Source organism: Musca domestica, unplaced genomic scaffold (genome assembly GCF_030504385.1).
Source record: "Musca domestica strain aabys unplaced genomic scaffold, Musca_domestica.polishedcontigs.V.1.1 8, whole genome shotgun sequence".
NCBI classification, from domain to species: domain Eukaryota; kingdom Metazoa; phylum Arthropoda; class Insecta; order Diptera; family Muscidae; genus Musca; species Musca domestica.
Window position 1 is genome coordinate 4,616,799 of NW_026712409.1, and position 12,513 is coordinate 4,629,311.

General features: G+C 35.2%; 1 protein-coding gene across 1 annotated transcript in view; it reads left to right on the top strand.

Annotated features, from left to right (window-relative positions):
• The window catches only part of LOC101893836 (uncharacterized), a 203,860-nt gene that overhangs the window by 52,016 nt on the left and 139,331 nt on the right, over nucleotides 1-12,513 (top strand). Inside the window, exon 2 of the mRNA XM_059130890.1 lies at nucleotides 6,791-8,051. The gene's annotated coding sequence lies outside the window, so the exon portion shown is untranslated. The remainder of the gene's footprint in view (nucleotides 1-6,790; nucleotides 8,052-12,513) is intronic.

Below are 12,513 nucleotides of genomic sequence, written 5' to 3' on the forward strand. Positions count from 1 at the left end.
GAAGCTAAATTCGTTCAAAAAACAGCAGATTCCACTCTTGCCGAGCATTCTTTTTGTTTTTGTCATAACGTTGTTGTATTTCTATACACGTATATTCACCAATTTGAACAATTGTGCTCCCACCACACAACACAAAAGAGTGAAGAGTAGACTCCGTAAACAATACCTACTCTTTGAGCAATCCTCCCCGGGATGAAGTTTCTTACATCTAAGGGGGAAATGTGGATCATGGGGTAACAACAAAGTTTCGAGAAAAATTATTTTAAACCTAATGGTCTGATTTTTTCATATTAAAAAAATCACAACATTTTCGAATATAAATTGCAAAATTTGTAAAATTTATAAATATTTAAAAATTTTCAGATATTTTTAAAATTGTTTTAAATTTCTTTTTCTATATTAAAATTTCCCACCCATATGGCACCCGAACATTGGTAGAAAATAAAAAAAAAATCACGCCAATCCCAAATAGCTGCAGTTTTCATTTCACATTACAAATTGCAACATCTCTGTTTATTTGTTTCGATTCGAAATATATGCAGTGTGATGACAAAACAAATACTTACATAAATACTACATGCATTCATTTGCATTTGCATTTGCATTACCACAATGTGTCTGTGTGTGTGTGTGTGAGAGAGTGTTCATGCAACGCAGTCACAACAGGCAGCAAAAAAGTTGCAGCTTCATTTAATTAGCGGGCGAATTACGAACAATTGGTGAGGATTTTTCCATTGTTTCAATTAAACGCCAAACAAAAAAGCGAGGAGAAATTATTTTGTAATCGAATTATTTGGAATTAAATGCCTGTCCGAATGACGGGCTGGCGGCCTGGCAGTCAGGCTGGCACATTATTCGCCATTTGTTTGCATTGTTTTTGAATTTTGGGGTGATTAATTCGAAAACAATTTGTTGACGATAAATCTGTTAAAATATAAACAATTTGTAAACAAATGGGTGGTGTTATAAATAAATAAAAACAATTCGTATTTATAGACGGTTGGAAATCACCAGCTGCATGTTGGGAATAATGTGTGTTGGAAAATTGTGAATAGAATTTGTTTCGAATTTCACTTGGGATCGTAAAATATAAGGTGTCGGGAAATTCTTAGAGATGTAGGTGTATAAGAAAATGGAATGGAATGGAATGGAAATATTTATACGATTTTTGTTAAGAGGATTAAATATTGTACTTCAGGTAATTATTTCTGCTCATAATTTCAAATAAAATATGATAAACCTTTACTTTTCTAATAATGTATTATAAGAAGAATAGAAGAATAGATAAAATAAACTTACCATTTTTGTATCAAATTCTGAAAATAAAGAAAATAATATTACATTAGATTTTAGAAAAGATTATAAATATGGACGTTTTATAGAGTGAAGATATTAGATAAAACACCAAAGAAGAATTTCTATTTATTAAATCCTCTCTGTACTAAGTGTATAATAAAGATTTAATACATTCAATATGATTTTTACAATAAGAAAATTTAATATGTAAAGGTTAAAAGAAATGTTCTACACAAGACTTCATAGATGGGATCTTATCTCCAGAGTGAGATAAAAAAACGGCAATCGACTTCAGACTTCCAAAAAGTGCAAGAGCTTATACCGCAACAGAAAGAAACTAGACTCAAAAGAGCTAAAGAGTTGCTACGCTTTGCCGAAAATGGTGAACTGCCGAATTTGGTTTTCTCCGTTGAGAAAACTTTCCTGGTCCAGCAGCTTGTAAAGAAGCAAAATGATCGTGTTTACTTGCCAAAGAGGTCAGCTGAAAATGTGCACCTTCGGTTGGCTACCAGAACTCAAGCGCCGGAATGCAATGTTGGCACTAAAAACTACCAAAGCGCTTCACCGGAAATCGGCCAAAATACCGCAGAGCAACATTCGGGCATCGTGTGACGGTTTCATTGGCCGTTTGAATGTCATAAATCGTGCCAAAGGTAACCAATTCGAACAAATCTAAACATATTCTAAAATTTGATGCTATTTCCGATCCGATATTTTTTGCTTCAATTCAATAAAATTAGAAAAAAATTTAAATATTATGGCTTTTGACTTTGTTGCAGTTTTTTTATCTCACCCTATATGAGGGGTGGTTTCGGAAATGTGTACTATAATTGTACGAAAAGTACTGAATAGTACAATATTTTGTATTGGATGAAGGGATAGAGATATAATTCTGAAATTTGATGTTTAGATTACTGATGGTATCTGGGCTTGAGATTTGGCGGTAGTTTGGCAATGTGTACTGGATTAGGACAAGAAGCACTAAATGGTACTCAATTTGGTATTGGGTGAAGCGATAGGGGTGGGATTTGATATTGATGTATGTGTTGGTATCTGGAATTGAGATATGAAGGTGGTTTTGGATATGTATGCTATAATTGTACTATATTGTACGAAAAGTACTAAATATTACTAAATTTGGTATCTGGTGATAGAATTAAGCTGAAATCCTGAAATTTGATATGGATGTCACTGTTACTGTCTGTGGTTGGGAGAAAGAACTGGTTTCGGAAATGTTCGAAAGATACTAAATTGATCTAAATTAGGCATTGGGTGAAGGAATAGCCCTGAAACCCTTAAAATTTATATTATGATAACTTTTGGTGTTCAGGATTGAGATATGGAACGGTTTTGCAAATGAATACTAGAATTATTTAAAATGTTATTAAATTTGGTCTTGGTTGAAGAGGTAGAGATGAAAATTCAAAAATTTGAGATTTAGATTTCTGACGGTATTTGTGTTTGTACTAAATGGTACTAAATCTAAATGCTGGAATCCTCAAATATTATATTGAGGTCTCTCTTGGTATCTAGTGGCTAAATTTTACTGTTTGTGTCTAGGATGGAGAGATGTAGATTGTTTTGTAGATAGTAACTAAATGTTACTAAATTTGGTATTGGGTGAAGGGATAGAGTTGAAATTCTGAAATTTGTTACTGAGGTCATTGTTGGTCTTTAGGGTTTACATATACAGGCGTTGAAATAGTTTCGAACGGAACATTGGATGTGGGTCCATTAAAAAGAATTTTTTTCTGTAAAAGGTAAACATTTTCCTATTATTTTTATACCCTCCATTCCGTTTGTAAAACATCGAAATATATATTTTAGGCCCCACAAAGTATATATATTCTTGATCAGCATAAAATTCTATGTCGATTTAGCGATGTTCGTTCGTTTATCCGTCTGTGGAAACCACACTAGCTTCCGAACGAAATGAAGTAGGTTGATACAATTTTGCTCAAATGTATATTATGTGTGCAGGTATGTATATTAGGTCTGCTGGTATTGAAAATGGGCTATGTGGGTCCACGTTTTGATATAGCCCCCATATAATGGTACCTCTCTTTTCTCGGTATTTTGGTGATTTAAGAGACTTTTTTTTTAAATTTGATATTTGAAATTCGTAATAGATACTAAAGCCTATGACAGAAAATTGTCTGTGCCGGTCCATGTTTTGGTATAGCCGCCATATAATAGTACCACCCTATATTCGGTATTTTGATGATTTTTGCTACATTATTCACCGAATTTTTTTCAAGTTACGCATTTGAATATTGTTATGAATTATGACAAAAATTGCCTATGCAGGTCCACGTCGACCCTAGTAGAACCTACTATAATGGCTTAATTCGGTATTTTTAAGATTTTCACAGAATTTTAGGACCGATAATTTTCATATTTTACAATCTGCAGGGTTTTCCTTTTGTATTTATAGGAAGACTAACGAATCTCTTGAGATCTTCTCTTTTAAACAAAAAATTTATCTGAGATCAGATATTTTGCTTTACAAGTATATGTGTCTCCTGAGTTCAAGAGGCCATATTTTTTTATCCCATTAAATACTATCAGTCCTTGAGGACTATTTTCGCTATAAAAATTTCCATTTGTTGATATTTACAATTATGCCGGCTATCTAATCTACTCCGAAACCTAATTTGTCTAATCTATAGTCCACAGTTCATCATAGTTCATTGCGATGTACTTGCATATGTATGTATGTGTGTGTGTGTGAATGTGAAAGTGTCGGTGAAATACAAATACATTTGATAACTGACACATCTAATTACGTCAAATAACAGTCGATGCAGGGATTATTGCGTCAATGCCCTCCTTTTTTATCTATCTATCCATCAAAATAAAAAAAATGAAATAAAAAACGAACAAACAGTCGTCATCGAAACCTGTTACAGACAGATGTGATAACTGCTTTTTTATTTTGGCAAAAAGGAAAACAAGTTAAGTTATTAGTTTGTTTTGCCGACAGATGTATAGCCCCAGCCTTGAGTTGTGATTATTCTAACTGTTGACCCTTTATGGAGGAGGTTCCGAAGCAAGACTGATATAAATATTACAACTTGCCATATTTGGACTGTATCATCTATTTCCTATACTTTATATGAGATATTTGTAATTTCTTGAAAATTGCGGAAATATGCGTGAGTAACCATATATAGCGGACCGAAATATTATTTATTTAATACAGATAAAAATATGGAGTTGTGTAAAATTTAAAGGAAATCGAACACTTATATCCAGTTTTATACGAAATCATAATATCCGATAAATTACATATTCAGATCAGATTTCCTGATCTGGTTTGTATAGAATCACTTACTTCTTTCGCAACTTATGACAAAAATTGTGACTCTTTGCGGTTGAGGCATCAGAGTGGGTTGGCATATATCTATAATTTTCTCCACAGATTTTGTGTTAGCAAAAATGTTTGTGTGTATGAAATTTGAAGAGAGTTGGATCATTATTTCGCGTTTAATTGGCGTTTCATTTTTCAAAATTTTGAAACTTTTGTGGGAAAATTACCAGAAGGTATGGTCGAATATCTACCATCATTTTGACAGATTTAGTGCTGATAGAAATATTGAGATGTGCCAAATCTCAATGAAACCTGAAACTTATTTCCGCGTTTTATGATCTTCATGGATATTCAAAATTTTGACCCTTTGTGTGGGAGGTACCAGAAGGTGTGGACCGATACATTCCATATTCACAGCAGATCTTGTGTTAGTAGAAATAATGGTATGTTTGAAATATAAAGAGAACCGGATGCTTATTTCGGATTATATGATCGTTTAGGTTATTCAAAATTTTGACCCTTTGTGGGGGAGATACCACAAGAAGTGGTCCGACCTCAACTGTTTTTATAAAAGATCTTGTGCTGACGGAAATACTGAGATGTGCCAAGTTTGAATGGAATCGGAAACTTATTTTTGTGTTTTATGATCTTCATGAATATTCAAAATTTTGACCCTCTATGTGGGAGGTACCAGAAGGTGTGGACCGATACGATAAAAATATTGCGATGAGTGTAATTTGAAGACAATCGGACTCTTACATCACATTTTATATAATTTATAATTTTTCAAAATTTTGACCCTTTGTGGGGGAGGTGCTTGATAGAGTGGACCGATATTGTCCATTTTCGCACCTGACCTAGAACTGATGCAAACATTAGGGTTTGCAAAGTTGGAGCAACATCGGATTGTCTTTTCTTTCTCTGTGCAGTAAAATATTTTTATACTCTCCACCACAGTGTGGAGGATTATATTAAGTTTCTCATTCTAACACCCCGAAATATACATTTTAGACCCCAGCATAAAACTCTATGTCGATTTAACGATGTCGGACCTGTCTGTCCATCTATCCGTCTGTGGAAATGTATGTTATGTCTGCAGGACTTTTGGTATTGAAAATGGGCCATTTAGGTCCACGTTTTGGTATAGCCCCCATATAACAGTACCTCTCCATATTCGGTATTTTGATGATTTTAGCGACATTATTTGCCGGAATTGTGATACCGAATTTGGTATTTGAAGTTCGTAATAAATACTACAGCCAATGACAGAAAATTGTCTGTGCAGGTCCACGTCTTCGTATAGCCCCCATATAACGGTACCTCTCGATATTCGGTATTTTGATGGTTTTAGCGACATTATTACCGATTTTTTTAAGTTTCGCGCTTGAATAATAATGTCATGTCGTCGTACATACCCTAATATAACAGCTACTTTCGGTATTTTTAAGATTTAACAGAGTTTTTAACGGATTTTGTTTTTGAGATTTGCCGAATTCGTTGCAAATGGTGGAAGGTGTTCAAAGTTCGGCCCAGCTTTTTTACTTTTTTTTTTTTTTAAGTTGACCTTTTGTTGGGGAGGTGCCAGAAGTAGTGGACCGCTATTGCCCATCTCCGAACTCGATTTAAGTGTGATAATAATTTTACGATGCGCCAAGTTTGAACCAAATCGGATGCTTCCTTAGAGGGTTATAGTGCGCGTCCGGACGGACAGACGGACATCGCTAGATCCACTCCAAATGTCTTGAAACAGATTTGGTCCAAAGAGACCTGGGGTCTAAAAACGTTATTTCGATAAGGCACGTTTTGGCCGTATCAAATGATAAATACCCTCTCTAGACATATGGCTGAGGGCATAAAAAATACTGACAACATGCTCCATAAAAATCTGTAACACACATACATAAGCATGGACTTCTTACAGCACTTGGAGTGCTGGGCCCATTAACAAGACTACAAAATATAAATTTTAATGAGACCCCTCTTTTTTGTGACCCAAGGCAAGGAAAAGTGTTTTTTTCGTGGAAACGAAAGTGAAAAAAAAATTAGGACAATGGCCATTAAGAAAACACCAACAAACAAATAACAACAACAATAATATTTAATTTACTTAAATTCATATGTGATTTCTTTTTTTTTGCTTCTCTTTTCATGTTCTCGTTTTTTGTGGCTCCTGGTGGCGTGCAGCTGTGGTGGAAAAGGGCAACATGACGTTTGTTCCTGAAAATGCACTGCTGGGAAGAAAACACCGCCATCATCAACAACAACCGAATCTGGCAACAACAAAATGTACTTTAATTATAGCCATGTGAAGTAAACAAAAGAAGTGCATTAAAGAAGAAAAAAAAAAAAAAACTAAAGACAAGAAGTAGCATTTCCAAAGGCCTTCTTGCCGCAATGAAATCCCAATTGAAACAGAAAATGTACCCCCATTAAAAGCCGGAAAATCGAAAAAGAAAACAAATAACAAAAAGTGAAATAAAAACGTCAATGTGAATGAAAAACGTAAACAACAAACAAACCGAAATAATAGAGAAAGAGAGAGAGAGAGAGAGAGAGCGAAAGAGCAAAACCTGTGTAAAGTGAAATAATCCTCAAAATATTTACCCAAAACTTAGACAGCTTCTTCATCGTCATATCATCATCCTCATCATCTCCAACGGTAGCACCATTTCCAGAGGCGTCATGATTATCATTGAAACTGAAAATTGTGTAAAAATTCAAAGATGTAAACATTTAAATCGTAATGTAATTAAATCGAAAAAGTAAATTTATTTAAGCGAACCAAAGATAAACAGAACACGAAAAGCTTTTCGAAGAACTAAAAGTAAACTGAGGCCAATGGAGGGATAAATCCGAAATACAAGCAACAAGCTTAAATACAAATCTTGGAATTCTAAAAGAAAACAAAAACAAAGGAAAAGAAAACATAACACTTTAAAATCAACCGAAAATAGGGCCACTAGACAGATAAACAAAGGGTCCTAAGAGGTCATGAAAGGCAATGAAATGTGCGTGGAATAAAAGTTTTCACAATTTAGTTTTCCTTTTCAAAATTGCCAACGGAAATATCTAATGTCCTACAATTTGGCACTCTTTTTAGTTCGACGCGAGTGTCTGTGTGTGTGCGTGTAAATATATGCGAGTAGTCGTGTGTAACTAACAACTAAACGCCAATATCTTAATTTTCCCTTAATAACATTGAAATTTTATCTCTCCTCTTCTGATTCCACGTATTTTGGTTTTCTTCTTTGCCACCAACAAACTATTCTAATATCGGTTTTCACGAAACAAACAAAGAAAAATTGCCAAAAAACAAAAACAAGTCATAAAAAACGTTAAAGGAAAAACAATAAAGATTAGCCAGCAACAGCAGCAGCAACTATAAAATTAGCCATCAGCGACCAACCAGCCAGCAACAGCCCCATCATCATCAAGAGGTCAATGGGTGAGTTCATTTTGGCCATCAAATTCAACAAAACAAGTTTTAGACGACATGAACTAAAATTCGCAAACAAATATCGGCCGACGGAAAGAGGGCGCCAGAATTGGGTCATCAACCATCATTAGCAGTCAATTGAGGGCAGGTGTAAGACATTTAGAGAAAAATGTCATTGATATTTGCCAAAGGAAATTGACCGCATTTAATTGGGCGCCACAGTGGGCAATGGGGGAGGAAGAGTTTCTAAAAATCGCCATTGGATAGTAGAATAGCAATTTCGAAATTTTCTAAAAATAAATAAAAAATAGAATCCGTTAAGGAGTTAGGAATTATGGGGTCCATACAAATACATGTCATAGGCTCTAGTACCCATTTCGAAGTGGAAATACAAAATTTGAAACAATTCCGGAGAATAATTTAGCGGAAATCATCAAAATTCCGAATATAGGGAGGTACCCTAAAATAGGGGGCTATGCGAAGACATGGACCTGCACAATAAAATTTTCTGCCATAGGTTGTATTATCCAATACGAATATCAAATGCGAAATTTGAAACAATTCTGGTAAAAAATGCCGCTAAAATCATCAAAATACCGAATATCGGAGGTACCGCTATATGGGGGCTATACGAAGACAAGGATATACATGGCCCATTTCCTGTGTTAGGCTGTAATACCTATTACGAACTTCAAATACCAAATTTAAAAGAATTCTGGTGAATAATGTCGCTAAAATCAATAAAGTACCGAATTTCGGGAGGTACCGTTATATGGGGGCTATACCAAAACGTGGAACTACATGGGCCATTTTCAATACCAAAAGTCCTGCAGACATAACATACATTTGAGTAAAATTTTATCAATCTACTTCAATTCGTTCGGAAGCTAGAGTGGTTTCCACAGACGGATAGACAGACAGACAGATGGACATCGCTAAATCGACTTTGAATTATACTCTGATCAAGAATATATATATGGGTCTAAAATGTATATTTCGAGGTGTTGCAAACGGAATGACAAACTTCATATACTCTCCATACTATGGTGGAGGGTATTTGAAGTGGGAAATTGCTTAATAACTATGACCTTACATTCTGTGACCATTTGAACTTTACTTTATATCCGAATTCTCATAGTCCCTCATTTCAAATTTTATAAATCTTGCTGAACTCCTTTGCTTTTACTCCCTAATGCCTCGCATCTGCGAGTATATGTGAAATTTCACGATTCTACCCTGAAATTGTAATAATAAACTCCTTTGAAGAATTTTATGATATTATAAAAATGATATATGAAATTTATACTTCCACTAAATAAAGTGCTTCGGAATTTCTTCATTTGTTTAAAGTAAATTTATTTTTTGAATTCATTCAAATAAAGTTCTTAAAACTCAAAATTGTTTTCCCCCTAAATAACCGTTATTATCCAGTCGTAACAGTTTTTCCTCCGAAATTTCACTTTTGATTGATGGCCAAATTTAAATGCATAAAACATCTTCCACTCGAAGTCGAACTAAACAATGCGAAGTGTAGTCAGGACTGACTTCAACTTTTGTGCAAAAATGGTACGTGCCAAAACGAAAGCAGCATTGATGATGATGATGTTTACCGTAAGAAGTTTCAAGTGGCACCAGCAACAACTACATACGAACAACAACAACTACAAAGTATTCAAACATGTGTGCAGGTACTTGTGGTGATTGTGTTCCGTTTACTCTTGGCCATTGGTGTTTTGACTTTGCAAAATGGCTATGAACTAACTGTGTAGCTCATGAGATTACATGTTGCCAGCAACAGAAATTCCGTATGGAGCGTTGAGAGCAAAAGTAGCTCAATACAAAAAATCTTCAAAAACAAGATTCTGGAAAAATGCAGAAACATCTAATTAACGTTTTTCAGATTTTTTTTGTATGAAATGCTTATGTCTCTGACTATTCATTAAAATCGTGGGTTTAGAAATGATACAAGAAATATCCTTGTCATAACCTCCACCATACATAGTACGGAGGGTATATTAAATTCGTCATTCCGTTTGTAACTCATCGAAATAATAATTTTAGACATAACAAAGTATATATATTCTTGATCAGGGTAAAATTCTAAGACGATTTAGCCCTGTCCGTCCGTCCGACTGCCCGTCTCTTGTAATCACGCTAGAGTCAAAAGGAAGCTAAAATTTTGCACAGATTAGTCTTTTGTCTGCAGGAAGTTCGAAGGTGGGCTATATCTGTCCACGATATTGTATAGCCCCCATATAAAGGTACCTCCCAATATTCGGTATTTGGATGATTTTAGCCAATTTTTTCCATGAAATTGTCTGAAAATTCACAATAGGAGTTCCTTGTGAGTACATTACTCCCAGGATTAGTATTTTCTATATAGGTCCACGATACCGTATACACCCCATATAACGTCACCTCCCGATATTCGGTATTTTGATGATTTTAGCTACAATTTTTAATGAAAGTTTCTAAAAATCCGTACTAGAAGTTATTTCTAAGCCCTTTACCCCCTGGAAGAGTATTGTCTATATAGGTCCAAGACATCGTTAAGCCCACAAACAACGGTATCCCCCTCCCCATTTTCAATATTTTGACGATTTTAAGGACATCATTCACCGGAGTTGTTTATAATTTGGTACTACATTCTATGCCAGAAAACTTTCTATGCAGGTCCAGGTCTTCGTATAGCCCCCATATAACTACACCTCCCGATATTCGGTATTTTGATGATTTCAGCGACGTTATTCACCGAAATTGTTTGAAATTTGGTTTTTAAAGTTCTTAATGGATACTTCACCCTATGACAGAAAATTGCCTGTGCAGGTCCACGTCTTCGTATAGCACCCATATAACGGCATGTCCCTATATTCGGTTTTTGGTGATTTTAACTACAATATTCTCCGGAGCTGTTTCAAATTTTGTCTTTAGAGTTCGTAATGGGAACTACTTCTATGCCAGAAAATTTTCTATGAAGGTCCAGGTCTTCGTATAGGCCCCATAAAACGGCACCCACGATATTCGGTATTTTGATGATTTCAGCGACGTTATTCACCGGAATCGTTTCAAAATTGGTATATGAAGTTCGTAATGGATACTACAGCCTAAGGCAGAAAATTGTCTGGACACGTCCACGTCTTCGTATAGTCCCCATATAACGGCACCTCCCGATATTCGGTATTTGGATGATTTCAGCGACGTTATTCACCGGAATCGTTCCAAATTTGGTATTTGAAGTTCGTAATGGATGCTACAGCCTAAGGCAGGAAATTGTCTGTGCAGGTCCACGTCTTCTTATAGCACCCATATAACGGCACGTCCCTATATTCGGTCTTTTGGTGATTTTAGCTACATTATTCACTGGAATTGTCCAGGTCTAGGTCTTCGTATAGGTTTTTTTTCGAGTTTCATATTTGAATATTGTAATGGTCAACGTCTTCGCATAGACGCCCAATATAAGGGCTATATTCGGTATTTTTAAGATTTTAAGAGAATTGTTAACGGATTTAATTTTTTTTTTTTGGAAATTTTCAAATTCGTTCCAAATGGTGGAGGAGGGTATTCAAAGTTCCGCCCGACCGAACTTACTGTTTTTTTTACTTGTTTACTTGTTTACTTGTTTTGACTTATTTTTATCTAACGACCAAATGTGTCTTATAATTTGATTTGTAGGGCATTTCACCTTTAAACATTCCAATTTGCTATTCCACTTAAGTCCTTTTGGGTGGACGAGACCTCAGATGTGTTTTTTTTTCTCTCTCTCTCTCTCTCTCTCTCCTGCTCATGATACCATTTTTGCCCATAAACCATTTTAATCTTTCATAATCTCTGCATTACTTCTGTTCAATTCAAGTCTCAGTGGTTTTGGAAATTGAATTTTCTATTCGACTGCAGGCAAGGTTGTTGTTGTTGTTGGAATGCAACTCATTTTGTCGAGATGATAGAAGATATCAAAACTGAGATTTTTGTTATTAAGAAATCCTGAAACTCTATTATCAATGATAAAATTTTATTTTAGATGGCAAATCTATGTAGATGTTTATAAAATGGTTGAGGGATTGGCTGATTCACTGATCCACTCATAAACCGACAGACGAAACCGCTGAAGCTAGAATCTTATAATTTTGTCTGAGGGTCAAACTAGGGGCGGCGGGGCGAGATAAGGCTGGGTTTTTGGTAATTAGTACCAGTAGGGGAAAGTACAAAAATGTACTAATTATGGTATATCATTGAGCGATTGGGAATGGATAGATTTAGGATACACAAACTTTAAACGTACGGAGAGTACTCTCAACTACTAATGTGGTGCAATTATTGTACCCTACACCACAAGTTGGTCAGGGGATTATGTCTTTGTGCATTTGTTTGTAACCAGCAAAAGAAAAGTAGATAGACCAATAGTTCCTTTTGATGATCTGCATAGAATCACATTTTGAGAAGATTTATGTATGTCCGTCGGTCTATCTGTCCA